The 17,167-nt window shown below is 38.6% G+C and overlaps 1 protein-coding gene and 1 pseudogene across 1 annotated transcript in view; one reads left to right on the plus strand and one right to left on the minus strand.

The window, feature by feature from the left end:
* The window catches only part of DOCK3 (dedicator of cytokinesis 3), a 568,243-nt gene that overhangs the window by 512,373 nt on the left and 38,703 nt on the right, over positions 1–17,167 (minus strand). The gene's annotated exons all lie outside the window — the stretch shown is intronic.
* LOC123841444 (eukaryotic initiation factor 4A-I-like) lies at positions 10,489–11,628 on the plus strand (annotated as a pseudogene).

Raw genomic sequence — 17,167 nt, forward strand, 5'->3', positions numbered from 1 at the left:
GAAAGATAAGAATAGGATCCCATTACACAGAAGAGTTCTAGGGCACCCTGTGAAATCAAGAGTGTATATTCAGGGCAGTAAGAAGTTTTCAAATGACAACAATGCAGAAGGATAACCAACTGAACACCACTGCAATCTGAATGCTTTTATAATTATAAACATTTGGTACACAGCAGTAGCAACTATAATCATAATAATTACTGCTTCTTATATTGTTTTGAGATTTATAAAACCTTCAAATCTGTCATTTAGCTTCCATTTTTGAGTTCTGGGGTAGCCAAGGAAATGGCAGTTACATAAATCCAAATCACAACACATCCTCCCAAACTCTACAAACGAAAAAGGAAAAGAAGTAAAATCACAAAAATTCCACGTTGTCAACACAACTAGAAGACACAGAATACTACAAATTTCAAATTACCTGTAAGTAGAACAAATAAATACCAATTCCCAGCAGAGATATTTTTAGAATTCTCACTCCAGCCCTATGTAGAGATCAAACAGGTAGTGGGGGTGAGCCACAGGGGGAGTAAAAGAGGAAAACAGATGAACTAAGATTGAACAAAAATTAGCTCCAGAAAGAGAAAGTCCATCCCAAGGGGGAAAATACGGAGAAAGAGCTGTGGTAGATCAGTGCAAACTTAGAGAAAGTGCTTAAATGTGGACATGGAACTCAAAAGAGCAGTCTTAGGAAGAGATTTATTCAGGAGATAATGGAAAGGCAATCTTTTTAAATGGTACAATGAAGGGACAAAAAATAGAGGGGGAAATTTAGGGTCCTGAAAAAAGAAACTTAAAAAAAGAAAGAAAAAAAAGTCAAAAGACCTAGAGCCTTCACCACCAACACCCATTCAAAAGACAACCAGTAAAGAGACCATACTTTGCTACAACATAAGACATTACTTCTGAACCAGGAATCTTATAAACTATGCACCAGGAATCTTATAAACTATGCCAAAAACCAGCCATGCTCATGAAATGCAAAAGCAGAAACATTCTTCATCTATATAAAATTACTATAAGGAAAAAGAAAAGGCTCAAACACTTCAACTAAAAAAACTCTTAACTCCCATTCCCCCCGCCCCAAGAAACTAACTATGGAGCAAAAGAAAACTCATTACTACACACTTGTAGCATCTAAATATATGGGGATAAAAAAAAAAAACGAATTATAAATTTTAAAAATAAAAACAAAAATGGACCAGAAGACAAGAAGGAAAGAAACAAGAGTTGATAAAAATCCAAGAAAAATAGAAGAAAAAGCCAAAATCATATCAGAAATGAAGACCAGATTTGAATGAAAACTTCATAAAGTACACTGAAGAAAAACAAGGAAATGAGAATATGAGTGAGATAAAGAAGTGAAAGACAAAGTACTTGAAATGGAAAACAGGGGGCACCTGGGTGGCTCAGTTGTTAAGCGTCTGCCTTCAGCTCAGGTCATGATCCCAGGGTCCTGGGATGGAGCCCCACATCAGCTCCCTGCTCAGCAGGGAGTCTGCTTCTCCCTCTCACTCTCCCTCTCTCAAATAAATAAATAAATAAAATCTTTTAAAAAAAAAAAGGAAATGGAAAACAAGTCAAGATTTCAAACTTGGAAGTTTAAATGGAATTCCTAAAAACTAAAACCAAAACACTGGAATGAGTCTAAAAATTAAAACTATAATTTGAGAAAGATTTCTTAAAATAAAAACTGAATCTACATATTGACATTGTTCATCAGGCACCTGGGAAATTGACCCACAATGAAAAACTCTGAGACATGTCCTAAAAAAGCTACTAGACTTTAAAGATAAAGAAAAAAATCCTCAACACATCAAAAACGAACAAATCAGTTAATAAGACAAAACTACACTAACATCAGAATTCTCAAAAATAGGGACACCTGAGTGGCTCAGTCGGTTAAGCGTCTGCCTTCGGCTCAGATCATGATCCCGGGGTCTTGGGATCGAGTCCCGCATCGGGCTCCCTGCTCTGCGGGGAGCCTGCTTCTCCCTCTGCCTCTGTCTCTCTCTGTCTCTCATGAATAAATAAATAAAATCTTTAAAAAAAAAAAAAAAAAAAAAAAAAAAGAATTCTCAAAAATAAGGTAACAATAAAGCAGCATTTTCAAGAAACTATAAGAAATAAACTATGAATCAAGCTGTCCTTCAAGTACCAAGACATTTTTTTAAATTTTGAGCATTCAAGAATTCAGAGAATTTTATACTCATGTCCCCTTCTTGAGCAAACTACTAAAGAATAAGACTCATCCAACCAAAAGATGACTGGAGAAAGAAATATAAAGGAAATGACTGTAAATCTGATATATTTAATTATAGACCTAATAATAAAAAGAGGCAGAAGTGAGGGTAAATATATAAAAGTTATATGTTTTGATGACAAATAATGCAACTAAATATTAAAGAAAGGGAGAAAAGGAAGAAAAGTGAAATTAGCTTATTGTTCATTGTATAAAAGGTGAGAGACAAAGGATAACACTGGAAAATGGCAAACCATATAGTAACACAGGATATTAAGGGCATTTGAAAAAAAGTATTACTAGGATAAAAACATAAGTGTTGCTAAATATCCACAAGATTGAAAAAAAGGCACAAAAAGATGTAGAGAACATCACACTATAACAAAGATAACAAATATAATTCACATAGTAATTATTTTTTAAAAAGTATGGCAGGGTCAAGACCAAAATTAAGACATATCCATAAATGTGAATGGGCTTTATTCATCCATTAAAAGACAAACATTTTCAGTTTGATACACACAGCAAGACCCAACTACATGCTTTATATAAAAAGAAAACACATCTAAAATAAAGTGACTCAGAAATGCAAAAAAGGGGATTTTTCAGTCTATGAATCATTTCAAATTAGTTTTTGTGTATGATGTGGAGGAAAAGTCAAGACTAATTTTTTCCATATGAGTATCAAGTTCTTCTAGCACCATTTGATTAAAAGATTGTTCGTTCCTCAATGAGATACCACCTCACACCAGTCAGAATGGCTAAAATTAACAAGTCAGGAAACGACAGATGTTGGCAGGGATGCGGAGAAAGGGGAACCCTCCTACACTGTTGGTGGGAATGCAAGCTGGTGCAACCACTCTGGAAAACAGTATGGAGGTTCTTCAAAAAGTTGAAAATAAGAGCTACCATAAGATCCAGCAATTGCACTACTGGGTATTTACCCCAAAGATACAAATGTAGGGATCTGAAAGGGTACATGCACCCCGATGTTTATAGCAGCAATGTCCACAATAGCCAAACTGTGGAAAGAGCCAAGATGTCCATCGACAGATGAATGGATAAAGAAGATGTGGTATAGGGCGCCTGGGTGGCTCAGTTGGTTAAGCGACTGCCTTCGGCTCAGGTCATGATCCTGGAGTCCCTGGATCGAGTCCCGCATCGGGCTCCCTGCTCGGCGGGGAGCCTGCTTCTGCCTCTGACCCTCCCCCCTCTCATGTGCTCTCTCTTTCTCATTCTGTCTCAAATAAATAAATAAAATCTTAAAAAAAAAAAATTTAAAAAAAAAAAAAAAAAAAAAAAAGAAGATGTGGTATATATATACAATGGAATATCATGCAGCCATGAAAAAGAATGGAATCTTGCCATTTGCAACTACTTGGATGGAACTGGAGGGTATTATGCTGAGCGAAATAAGTCAATCAGAGAAAGACCTGTATCATATGACCTCACTGATATGAGGAATTCTTAATCTCAGGAAACAAACTGAGGGTTGCTGGAGTGGTGGGGGGGAAGGGATGGGGTGGCTGGGTGATAGACATTGGGGAGGGTATTGCTATGGTGAGCGCTGTAAAGTGTGCAAGACTGTTGAATCACAGATCTGTACCTCTGAAGCAAATAATACATTGTATGTTAAAAAAAAAAAAGATGATAGCAGGAGGGGAAGAATGAAGTGGGGGAAATCAGAGGGGTAGACGAACCATGAAAGACAATGGACTCTGAAAAACAAACTGAGGGTTCTAGACGGGAGGGGCATGGGAGGATGGGTTAGCCTGGTGATGGGTATTAAAGAGGTCACGTTCTGCATGGAGCACTGGGTGTTATGCACAAACAATGAATCATGGAACACTACATCAAAAACTAACAATGTAATGTATGGTGATTAACATAATAAAAAATTTCATTATTCACTGAATTACATCGTCTCTTTGTAAAAAATCCCCGTTACATAAATCCATGTACACATAAATACTGTACACATAAATCCATGTACACAAAAATAACTGACTTATGTATATATGGTCTCTGTTTTGTTGCACTGATCTAAATGTCTATCTTTGCACAATACCATAATGCCTTGCTTACTGTAGCTTCAAAAGAAGTCGTGGAATCAGATTGCATACACTCTCCAACACTACTCTTTTTAAAAACGGTTTTGACTATTCTAGATCTATATAAATTTTAGCTTATCAAATTCTGCCAAAAAGAAAAAACGTCTGCTAGATATTGATGGGGACAATAATATGAAGTCTTCCAGCCTATGAACATATTACCTCTCAACTTTTTTAGATCTTTAATTTCTCAACAATGTTTTCTTATTTTCAAAACAGAGCTCCTACATATCCTACAAATTTTGTTGTATTTATCCCTAGATGGTCCACGTTTTTGATGTTATTGTAAAGCATGTTCTGTAATTTCACAAACTGTTCATTATAAAAACAAAAATACACAACTCATTTTATATATATTGGCCTTGTTCTGAGACCTTGCTAAACTCCATAATTAATTCTCTTTTTAGATTATTTACAATTTTCTATGTACATAATCATGGTCATCTATAACTTGGAGGGTTTTACTTCTTTACTTCCAGTATTTACCTTTGCTATAGGCATACCTCATTTTATTGCACTTTGCTTTACAGTGCTTCACAGATTTTGCATTTTTTACAAATTGAAGCTTTGTGACAATCCTGTCTCAAGCCAAGTCTGTCAGTACCATTTCTGCAACAGCATTAGCTCAATTCAAGTCTCTATGTCACATCTTGGTAATTCTTGCAATATTTTAAACTTTTTCATCATTATTAGTGTAATCAGTGATCTTTGATGTTACTATTGTAAATATTTTGGGTTCCATGAACTGTGCCCATATAAGACAAGTAAACTTCTTCAATAAATGTTATGTGTGTGTTCTGACTGCTCTACCAACCAGCCATTCCCCTCTTTCCCTCTCCTCAGGCCTCCCTATTCCCTGAGACACAAAAATATTGAAATTAGGACAATTACTAGCCCTAAACGGCCTTTAAGTATTCAACTGAAAGGAAAACTCACGTCTCTCACTTTATTTTTTTTTTATTTTATTATGTTATGTTAGTCACCATACAGTACATCATTAGTTTTTGATGTGGTGATCCACGATCCATTGTTTTCATATAACACCCAGTGCTCCGTGCAGTACGTGCCCTCCTTGATACCCACCACCAGGCTAACCAATCCCCTCTCTCCCTTCCCCTCTAAAACCCTGTTTGTTTCTCAGAGTCCCTAGTCTCTCATGGTTCATCTCTCCCTCTGATTCACCCCCCCGCTTCATTTTTCGCTTCCTTCTCCCAATGTCCTCCATGCTATACCTTATGTTCCACAGATAAGTGAAACCATATGATAATTGACTTCCTCTGCTTGACTTATTTCACTTAGCATAATCTCCTCCAGTTCCCTCCATGTTGATGTAAAAGTTGGGTATTCATCCTTTCTGATGGCTGAGTAATATTCCATTGTATATATGGACCACATCTTCTTTATCCATTCATCTTTTGAACGGCATCTCGGCTCTTTCCACAGTTTGGTTACTGCGGACATTGCTGCTGTGAACATTGGGGTGCATATGGCCCTTCTTCTCACTACATCTGTGTCCTTGGGGTTAATACCCAGGAGTGCAATTGCTGGGTCATAGGGTAGCTCTATTTTTAAATTTTTGAGGCACCTCCACACTGTTTTCCAAAAACTGTACAAATCTGCATTCCCACCAACAGTGTAAGAGGGTTCCCCTTTCTCCACAACCTCTCCAACATTTGTAGTTTCTTTCCCTGTCCATTTTTGCCATTTTAACTGCTGTAAGGTGGTATCTCAGTGTGGTTTTGATATGAATTTCCCTGATGGCTAATGATGATGAACATTTTTTCATGTGTCTCTTAGCCATTTGTATGTCTTCTTCAGAGAAGTGTCTGTTCATGTCTTCCGCTCATTTCTTGACCGGATTATTTGTTTTTTGGGTGTTGAGTTTGAGAAGTTCTTTATACATGTTGGAAATCAGTGCTTTGTCTGTAGTGTCATTTGCAAATATCGTCTCCCATTCTGTGGGTTGTCTCCTTGTTTTGTTGACTGTTTCCTTTGCTGTGCAGAAGCTTTTTATCTTGATGAAGTCCCAAAAGTTCATTTTTGCTTTTATTTCACTAGCTTTTGGAGATGGACCCTCAACTCTGTGGTCAAATAATCTTCGACAAAGCAGGAAAAAACATGCAATGGAAAAAAGACAGTCTCATGCAGAAGAGTGAAACTCGACCATTCTCTAACACCATACACAAAGATAAACTCAAAATGGATGAAAGACCTCAATGTGAGACAGGAATCCATCAAAATCCTAGAGGAGAACATAGGCAGTAACCTCTTGGACATCGACCACAGCAAATTCTTTCAAGATACATGTCTCTCACTTTAAATCAAAAGCTAGAAATGGGTATGGGGATTAACATAAGAATAAAAAAATAAATATATAAAAAAAAAAAGCTAGAAATGGGGGCCCTTGGGCGGATCAGTCAGTAAAGGGTCTGCTTTTGGCTCAGGTCATGATCCCAGGGTCCTGGGATTGAGCCCCACATCAGGTTCCCTGCTCAGTGGGGAGCCTGCTTCTCCCTCTCCCTCTGCTGCTCCCCTTGCTTGTACTGTCTCTCTCTCTCTGTCAAATAAATAAATAAAATCTTTTAAAAAAACAAAAACAAAAGCTAGAAATGATTAAGCTTAGTGAGGAAGGCAAAATGCCTAGTCAAAAGCTAGGCCTCTTGCATCAGACACTTAGCCAAGTTGCGAATGCAAGGGAAATGTTCTTTTTTTTTTTTATTCTTATGTTAATCCCCATACATTACATCATTAGTTTTAGATGTAGTGTTCCATGATTCACTGTTTGTGCATAACACCCAGTGCTCCATGCAGAATGTGCCCTCCTCAATACCCACCACCAGGCTAACCCATCCTCCCACCCCCCTCCCCTCTAGAACCCTGTTTGTTTTTCAGAATCCATCGTCTCTCATGGTTCGTCTACCCCTCCGATTTCCCCCGCTTCATTCTTCCCCTCCCGCTACCTTCTTTTTTTTTTCTTAACATATATTGCATTATTTGTTTCAGAGGTACAGATCTGAGATTGTCAACAGTCTTGCACAATTCACAGCGCTTACCAGAGCACATACCCTCCCCAGTGTCTATCACCCAGTCACCCCGTCCCTCCCACCCCACCCCCCACTCCAGCAACCCTCAGTTTCCTGAGATTAAGAATTCCTCATATCAGTGAGATCATATGATACATGTCTTTCTCTGTTTGACTTATTTCGCTCAACATAATACCCTCCAGTTCCATCCACGTCATTGCAAATGGCAAGATCTCATTCCTTTTGATGGCTGCATAATATTCCATTGTATATATATACCACATCTTCTTTATCCAGTCATCTGTCGATGGACATCTTGGCTCTTTCCACAGTTTGGCTATTGTGGACATTGCTGCTATAAACATCGGGGTGCACGTACCCCTTCGGGTCCCTACTTTTGTATCTTTGGGGTAAGTACCCAGCAGTGCAATTGCTGGATCATATGGTAGCTCTATTTTCAGCTTTTTGAGGAACCTCCATACTGTTTTCCAGAGTGGCTGCACCAGCTTGCATTCCCACCAACAGTGTAGTAGGGGGGTTCCCCTTTCTCCGCATCCCCGCCAACATCTGTCGTTTCCTGACTTGTTAATTTTAGCCATTCTCACTGGTGTGAGGTGGTATCTCATTGAGGTTTTGATTTGGATTTCCCTGATGCCGAGCAATATTGAGCATTTTTTCATGTGTCTGTTGGCCATTTGGATGTCTTCTTTGGAAAAATGTCTGTTCATGTCTTCTACCCATTTCTTGATTGGATTCTTTGTTCTTTGGGTGTTGAGTTTGATGAGTTCTTTATAGATTTTGGATACTAGCCCTTTATCTGATATGTCATTTGCAAATATCTTCTCCCATTCTGTCGGTTGTCTTTTGGTTTTGTTGACTGTTTCCTTTGCTTTGCAAAAGCTTTTTATCTTGATGAAGTCCCAATAGTTCATTTTTGCCCTTGCTTCCCTTGCCTTTGGCGATGTTTCTAGGAAGAAGTTGCTTCGGCTGAGGTCAAAGAGGTTGCTGCCTGTGTTCTCCTTTAGGATTTTGATGGACTCCTGTCTCACATTGAGGTCTTTCAACCATTTGGAGTCTATTTTTGTGTGTGGTGTAAGGAAATGGTCCAGTTTCATTCTTCTGCATGTGGCTGTCCAATTTTCCCAACACCATTTGTTGAAGAGACTGTCTTTGTTCCATTGGACATTCTTTCCTGCTTTGTCAAAGATGAGTTGACCATAGAGTTGAGGGTCCATTTCTGGGCTCTCTATTCTGTTCCATTGATCTATGTGTCTGTTTTTGTGCCAGTACCATGCTGTCTTGATGATGACAGCTTTGTAATAGAGCTTGAAGTCCGGAATTGTGATGCCGCCGGCTTTGCTTTTCTTTTTCAACATTCCTCTGGCTATGCGGGGTCTTTTCTGGTTCCATACAAATTTTTGGATTATTTGTTCCATTTCTTTGAAAAAAGTGGATGGTATTTTGATGGGGATTGCATTGAATGTGTAGATTGCTCTAGGTAGCATTGACATCTTCACAATATTCGTTCTTCCAATCCACGAGCATGGAACGTTTTTCCATTTCTTTGTGTCTTCCTCAATTTCTTGCATGAGTATTTTATAGTTTTCTGAGTACAGATCCTTTGTCTCTTTGGTTAGATTTATTCCTAGGTATCTTATGGTTTTGGGTGCAATTGTAAATGGGATCGACTCCTTAATTTCTCTTTCTTCTGTCTTGTTGTTGGTGTATAGGACTGCCACTGACTTCTGTGCATTGATTTTATATCCTGCCACTTGACTGAATTCCTGTATGAGTTCTAGCAGTTTTGGGGTGGAGTCTTTTGGGTTTTCCACATAAAGTATCATATCATCTGCAAAGAGTGAGAGTTTGACTTCTTCTTTGCCAATTTGGATGCCTTTGATTTCTTTTTGTTGTCTGATTGCTGTGGCTAGGACTTCCAATACTATGTTGAATAGCAGTGGTGATAGTGGACATCCCTGCCGCGTTCCTGACCTTAGGGGGAAAGCTCTCAGTTTTTCCCCATTGAGAATCATATTTGCTGTAGGTTTTTCATAGATGGCTTTTATGATATTGAGGTATGTACCCTCTATCCCTATACTCTGAAGAGTTTTGATCAAGAAAGGATGCTGTACTTTGTCAAAAGCTTTTTCTGCATCTATTGAGAGGATCATATGATAAGGGAAATGTTCTTGAAGGAAATCGGAAGTACCACTCCAGTGAATGCACAAATTATAAGATAGCAAAACAGTCTTATTGCTGATATGGATGAAATATGCTGGATAAAAGATCAAACCAGCCACAACATTCCTTTAAACCAAAACCTAATATAGAGCAAGGCCCTTACTCTCTTCAATTCTACAAAGACGGGAGGGATGAGGAAGCTACAGAAGAAAAGTATGAAGCTAGCAGAGGTTAGTTCATGAGGTTTAAGGAAAGAAGAGATCTCTCTAATACAGAAGTACAAGGAGAAGCAGCAAGTACTGATGTAGAAGCTGCAGCAAGTTATCCAGAAGATCTAACTAAGATAGTTAATGAAGATGGATACACTAAACAACGGATTTTCTATGTAAACAAAACAGCCTTATATATTGGAAGATGCATTTAAATTTTTCATAGATAGAGAGAAGTCAATGCCTGGCTTCAAAGCTTCAAAGGACATGCTCTCTTGTTAAGGGCTAATGCAGCTAGTGACTTTAAGGTGAAGCCAATGCTCACTTACCATTATGAAAACTCTAGGGCCCTTAAAAATTATGCTAACTCTACTCTGCCTGTGTCTATAAATGGAATAGCAAAACCTAAACGACAGCACGTCAGTTTACAACATGTTTTACTAAATGTTTTAAGGCCACTGTTAAGACCTACCATTCAGAAAAAAGTTCCTTTCAAAATATTAATGCTCACTGACAATGCATCTGGTCACCCAAGAACTCTGATATACAACAAAATTAATGTTGCTTTCATGCCTGCTAACACAACATCCATTTCAGCCCATGGTTCGTGGAGTAATTTCAACTGTCAAGTCTTATTATTTAAGAAATACATTTTGTCTAGTTTCTAAAGATCGTATCTGCCAGGTCAAGATTCCCCATCCAGACACAATGGCCCCAATGAGATGGAGCCCAAAGGTGTCACTGAAAGTAACTGGAATGAAACTGCTGACAGCTTTGATGACATGAACCTTTCTGAGTCCCTTTTCCATGGCCTCTATTCCTATGGTTCTGAGAAGCCTTCTGCTATCCAGCAGCAAGCCATTTTTACTTGTATCAGGGTTATGATGTGACTGCTCAAGCCCAATCTGGGACTGGAAAAACAGCCACTTTTGCCGTATCGATCCTGTAAGAGATTGAGTTGGATCTAAAGGCTACATAGGCTTTGGTCCTGGCACCCACTAGAGAGTTGGCTCAGCAAATACAAAAAGTAGTCATGGCATTAGGAGATTACATGGGTGCCTCTTGCCATGCCTGCATTCAGGGGACCAATGTACATGCTGAGGTGCGTAAGCTGCAGATGGAAGATGCCCATATCATCACGGGTACCCCACGTCATGTGTTTGATACGCTTAACCAGAGATACCTATCTCCCAAAGACATCAAGATGTTTGTACTAGACAAGCTGATGAAATGTTAAGCCACAAATTCAAGGACCAAATCTATGACATATTCCAAAAGCTCAGTAGCAACACCCAGGTGGTTTTGCTGTGAGCTACAATGCCTTCCAACATGCTTGAGGTGACAAGAAGTTCATGAGGGATACCATTTGGATTCTGGTCAAGAAGGAAAAGTTGACCCTGGAGGGTATCAACAAGTTCTACATGAATGTGGAACAAGAAGAGTGGAAGCTGGACACACTGCATGAAACCCTTACAATCATGCAGGCAGTCATATTCATCAATACCCAAAGGAAGGTTGATTGGCTCACTGAAAAGATACAGCCCCAAGACTTCACCATGTCCACCATGCACCGAGATATGGACCAAAAGGAACAAGATGTTATCACGAGGGAGTCACTCTATTGATTACCACTGATTTGCTGGCCAGAGGCATTGATGTGCAGCAGGTTTCTTTAGTCATCAATTATGACCTTCCCACCAACAGGGAAAACTACATCCACAGAATCAGTCATGGTGGACAACTGTGCCATAAGGGTGGCTATTAACATGGTGACAGAAGAAAAGAGGCCTCTTCAAGACATTGAGACCATCTAAAACACCTCCACTGAGGAGATGCCCCTCAGTGTTGCTGACCTCATCTGAGGGGTTATCCTGCTACCTAGCCCTACCCAGGGTTCAGTCCATGGGGGGCTGAAGAGGACAAGGAAGGGGAAGGGAAGCAAGCCAAGGGATGGACATGTCATTTTTTTCTGAGTAAATGTCACTTTTTGAGGCAAAAAAAAAAAGAAATATAAATTTGTAAGGTTATAGCTGCCAAGTGACTCCTTTATCTGGACACAGTAAATTGAAAACCTTCTGGAAAGGATTCACAATTCTAGATGCCATTAAGAACTTTCATGATTCACAGGAAGAGGTCAAAATATCAATATGAACAGGAATTTGGAAGCAGCTGATTTCAACCCTCATGGATGACTTCGAAGAATTCATTACTTCCGTGGAGAAAGTAACAACAGATGTGGTATAAGTAGCAAGAGAACCAGAATTAGTAGTTAGAGCCAGAAGATGTGATTGAATTGCTGCAATTTCATGATAAAACTTGAACAGATAAAATAAATAAAAATAAATAAAAATAAAAAACACTTGAACAGATAAGGAGTTGCTTCTTATGGATGAACAAAGAAACTGGTTTCTTGAGATGGAATCTACTCCTGGTGACAATACTGTGAAGACTGTTGAAATGACAACAAAGGATTTAGAATATTACATCAACTTAATTGATAAAGCAGCAGCAGGGTTTAAGAGGATCGACTCCAATTTTGGAAGAAGTTCTACTGTGGTTAAAATGCTATAAAACAGCATCACATGCTACAGAGTAAATCACTGTAAAAGGAAGAGTCAATTGATGTAGCAAACTTCACTGTTGTGTTATTTAAAGAAATTGCCACAGCCACCTCAACCTTCAACAACCACCACCCTAATCAGTCAGCAGCTGTTAATAAGACAAAACCCTCCACCAGCAAAAATACTGTAATTTGATGGAAGCTCAGATGATAGCATTTTTCTAAAAGATTTTATTTATTTATTTGACAGAGAGAGACACAGCGAGAGAGGGAACACAAGCAGGGGGAGTGGGAGAGGGAGAAGCAGGCTTCCCACCGAGCAGGGAGCCTGATGCAGGGCTCGATCCCAGGACCCTGGGATCATGACCTGAGCCGAAGGCAGACGCTTAACGGCTGAGCCACCCAGGCGCCCCTGATGATAGCATTTTTTTAAAGACTTATTTGAGGGAGGGAGAGAGAGAGAGAGAGAGCAGGGGGCAGGGGGAGAAGGGGGAGAGGGAGAGAATCTCAAGCAGACTCCCCGCTTAGCACGGAGCCCAACACAGGGCTCAATCTCACAACCCTGAGATCATGATCTGAGCCAAAATGAAGAGTTGGACACTCTTCATGGGGAGGGGGAACTCTAAATACTCTTCTTTTTAAGTTTTTATTACAATTCCAGTTAGTTAACATACAATGTAATATTAATTTCAGGTGTACAATATAGTGGTTCAACACCTCCATACAACACCAGGTGATCATCACAAGTGTACTCCTTAATCCCCATTACCTATTTAACCCATTACCCACCCACCTCCCCTCTGGTAACCCTCAGTTTGTTTTCTATAGTTAAGACTCTTTCTTGGTTTGCCTTTCTTTTTTTTCCCTTTTATCAGTTTGTTTCTTAAATTCCACATACAAGTAAAATCACATGGTATTTGTCTTTCTCTGACTTAAGGTGTATATACTGTTTTACAGACATAATGCTACTGCACACCTAACAGCCTACAGTATAGTGTAAACATAACTTTTACATGCACTAGGAAACCAAAACCTTCATTTGACTCACTTAATGTGATATTCACTTTATTGCAGTGGTCTTCGAACCAAACCTGCAAGATCTCCAAGGCATACTTGTCCTTCTAATCTTGATTTATGGAACTAACAAAGCTCCCAAAACAATGTTAAATAGAATTGTAAAGGCAGATGTCTTTATTTTGTTCCAGAAGTTTGAAGAAAAACATTCTATGATTCATTATTAAGCATAATGTTAGATGTGGGTTCTACATATGTGCCTCTTATCAGATTGATAAATCCAATATTATGTAAAATTTATAGGTTACATATATTTATATAAATTAAGTATTTGTTTATATTAAGAGTTTTTACATCTATAAGCATAAGAGATACTGGTCTATAATTTTAATTTCCTTGTTAGGTTTTAGATCGAGGTTACACTGGCTTCCTAATGAGTTAGGAAATGTTTCATCCTCTTTTGCTTTCTAAAAGTATGTTTCATGGAATTCACATGTCAAACCATTTGGGACTTGAGTCTTCTTTGTGAGAAAATTCTTTTATTAGAAATTCACAGGGCACCTGGGTGGCTCAGTCAGTTAAGCGTCTGTCTTCGGCTCAGGTCATGATCCCAGGGTCCTAGGATCGAGCCCCTCATTGGGCTTCCTGCTCGGTGGGGGAGTCTGCTTCTCCCTCTCTCTTTGCCCCTCCCCATCCTGCTCGTGCTCTCTCACTCTGCTCTCTCAAATAAATAAAATCTTTAAAAAATTTCAATTTATTTAATGTATTTATCACTCTGATTTTCTATTTCCTATGTCAATTTTGTTCAAATGTGCCTTTTAAGGAATTTGTTAAAATGATTCATAATATTCCCTAATTTCCCTCTTTCACTATGAATATATTCTATTTTTTAATTCAGTCTTATTAAAGATTTATCATTTTTAACAATCCTTTCAAAAAATCACTTTTAGTTTTACTAGTTTTCTCTAGTCTCCATCCATTTTCTACTTAATTGATTTCTGCTCTAATATTTTTTATTTCTTTCATTCTATTTTAATTTGCTACTGTTTTTCTAGTTTCTCCAGTAGGTAGCTTGGGTTGTCCACTTTAAATCTTTCTTTCCTTCCAGCCACTCTGGAAAACAGTTTGGAGGTTCCTCAAAAAGTTAAAAATAGAACTACCCTATGACCCAGCAATTGCACTATTAGGTATTTACCCAAAAGATACAAAAATACTAATTTGAAGGGAACATGCACCCTGATGTTTATAGCAGCATTATCAACAATAACCAAATTACAGAAAGAGCCCAAATGTCCATCAACTGATAAAGGAATAAAGAAGATGTGGGATGTGTGTGTGTGTGATGAAATATTACTCGACCAACAAAAGAATGAAATCTTGCCATTTGCAGTAACATGGATGGAGGCAGAGAATATTATGCTAAGTGAAATAAGTCAGAGAAAAACAAATACCATATGATTTCGCTCATATGTAGAATTTAAGAAACAAAACAAAAAGGGGTGCCTGGGTGGCATAGTCAGTTAAGCATCCAACTCTTGGTTTCAGCTCAGGTCGTGATCTCAGGGTCATGGGATCAAGACTTGCATTGGGCTCTGTGCTCAGGGCGGAGTCTGCTTGAGACTCTCTCCTTCTCCCTCTTCCCCTCTCCCCCTGCTCGCACATGAGCTCTCTCTTTAAAATAAATAATAAATCTTAAAAAAAAGACAAATGAACATGGGGGTAAAAAGAGGCAAACCAAGAAATAGATTTTTTTTTTAATTTTTTTAAAGATTTTATTTATTTGACAGAGAGAGAGAGTGAGAAAGGGAACACAAGCAGGGGGAGTGGGAAAGAGAGAAGCAGGCTTTCCGCTGAGCAGGAGCCCGATACGGGGCTCGATCCCAGGACCCTGGGATCATGACCTGAGCCAAAGGCAGACGCTTAATGATCGAGCCACCCAGGCGCCCCAAGATTCCTTTCTTTTTAAGATTTTATTTATTAGAGTGAGCATGTGCATGAGCACGGGGGAGGGGCAGACTGCCCATGTGGGGCTCGATCCCAGGACCCTGGGATCATGACCCGAGCCGAAGGCAGACACTCAACCAACTGAGCCACCCAGGTGCCCCTAAGAAACAGATTCTTAACTATAGGGAACAAACTGATGATTGCTGGAGGGGAGGTAGGTGGGAGGGGTGTTAAATAGATGACATGAATTAAGAGTACCTGTTGTGATGAGCATTAGCTGTTGTACATAAGTGATGAATCAGTGAATTCTACACCTAAAACTAATATTACACTGTATGTTACCTAACTGGAATTTAAGTAAAAACTTGGAAAAAAAAAATCTTTCTTTCCTTCCAATATAAGCATTTAAAACTACAAAATTTCCCCTGCTATGATGTGATAAGGGCAGCTGCCTCTGTGGTCTTCCCCCTGAAAGCCCAAAACCTAGCCTTACATCAGACAGACCCTGAATGAGGCTCACTGAGACACTCTCACAGCCCAGAGCAGGCTTAGAAGAACTGCTACATGTGAAGTGGGGCCTGGCCAGGCTAGGCCTGAGAGGGACGCCCAGGGGAAAGAGCCTTGCATCAGTCAATGGACCAACACTGCTTTCATGGCTTGGACAAAAGCACCACGGAAACCTGAGAGGCTGGCTTCAGGGGAAATTGAGTACGGGCACAGGAGCCCTCTGCACCACCTATGAAACTTCTCTGTAAATCTAAAATCACTCCAAACTAAAAACCTTATTAAAAACTTCTTAAAAAATAAAAAAAAAAAAGACAATCGATCAAAAGAAAATACCTAAACTGAAACACAGATAGGAAAAGAATGGGGAAAAACAGTAAGTATATAACAGACATGTGGAACTTACTCAAAAGACCTAAAAAACTGACTAGTACACCCTTTAAAAGACAGAAAAAAATAGGAAAGAATATTCACAAAGATAATGTCTGACATTTTTCTAAAACTGATTAAAAACATCAACCCACAAATTTGAAATGGAATTAAAGAGAAAATTATACCTAGAGAAATGGCAAAAGGAATCCAATATATGCCTAAATGAAATTCTTAAACTCAAAACAAAGTAAGATGTAATTCAGGAATATAATTATAAAGATATAATTTGGGAAGGTTTTCCTGTGGGAGGGTGAAAAAGATTTTAAGAGAGATATTTTAAGGACACACTTTGCGCCAAAACAGTGATACAGAATGCTCAACATAAGACGTAGCCCAGAAATTTTACTGAAGTTTTAAAAACTTTAAAAAGGAAAAAAATGGGGTTAAAATCACACTAGCCTCATATTTCTCGATAGTAGCAGTCAACACTGAAAGATACTTGATAAACATTTTAAAGAAACTGAAGGAAAGAAAGTGTAAGTAAAGTATGTTCTATCTCACAAGGGTATCCTTAAAGTATTAAGTCAAAGTACAAAAGTTACAAATATGTTCTAAACAATCCAAAACTCAAGGCATACATAATCCATGATCCTTTCTTGAGGAAACTATTAGAAGATGAAGATTTGAGAAAACTTCACAAAAAGAATTGACAATAAATATTAAATAAATTTAACAACAGAAATAAGGATAAAACAAATGTGGAAATTAGAGTGACAGAATATAAATTTTACATGCCCTGGCAATGTAAAATGACAAAACAACAACTGGAAGGGAAAGGTGAGAGATAGATTATCTGCCGATAGCTTTCATCTGGGATCCAAAGTTTATCATTTAGACTACACAAATCAAGCAAAAAATGTAAGGTTATTTATTTAACAAAGAAAAGGTAAGTACTCAAAGACTTTCTTATTAAAAATTTTTTTTAAAAATCCCTTACAGGAGAAATA

Source organism: Mirounga angustirostris, unplaced genomic scaffold (genome assembly GCF_029215605.1).
Source record: "Mirounga angustirostris isolate CCGP_5_RB_7025 unplaced genomic scaffold, mMirAng1.0.hap1 SCAF_1, whole genome shotgun sequence".
NCBI classification, from domain to species: Eukaryota; Metazoa; Chordata; class Mammalia; order Carnivora; family Phocidae; genus Mirounga; species Mirounga angustirostris.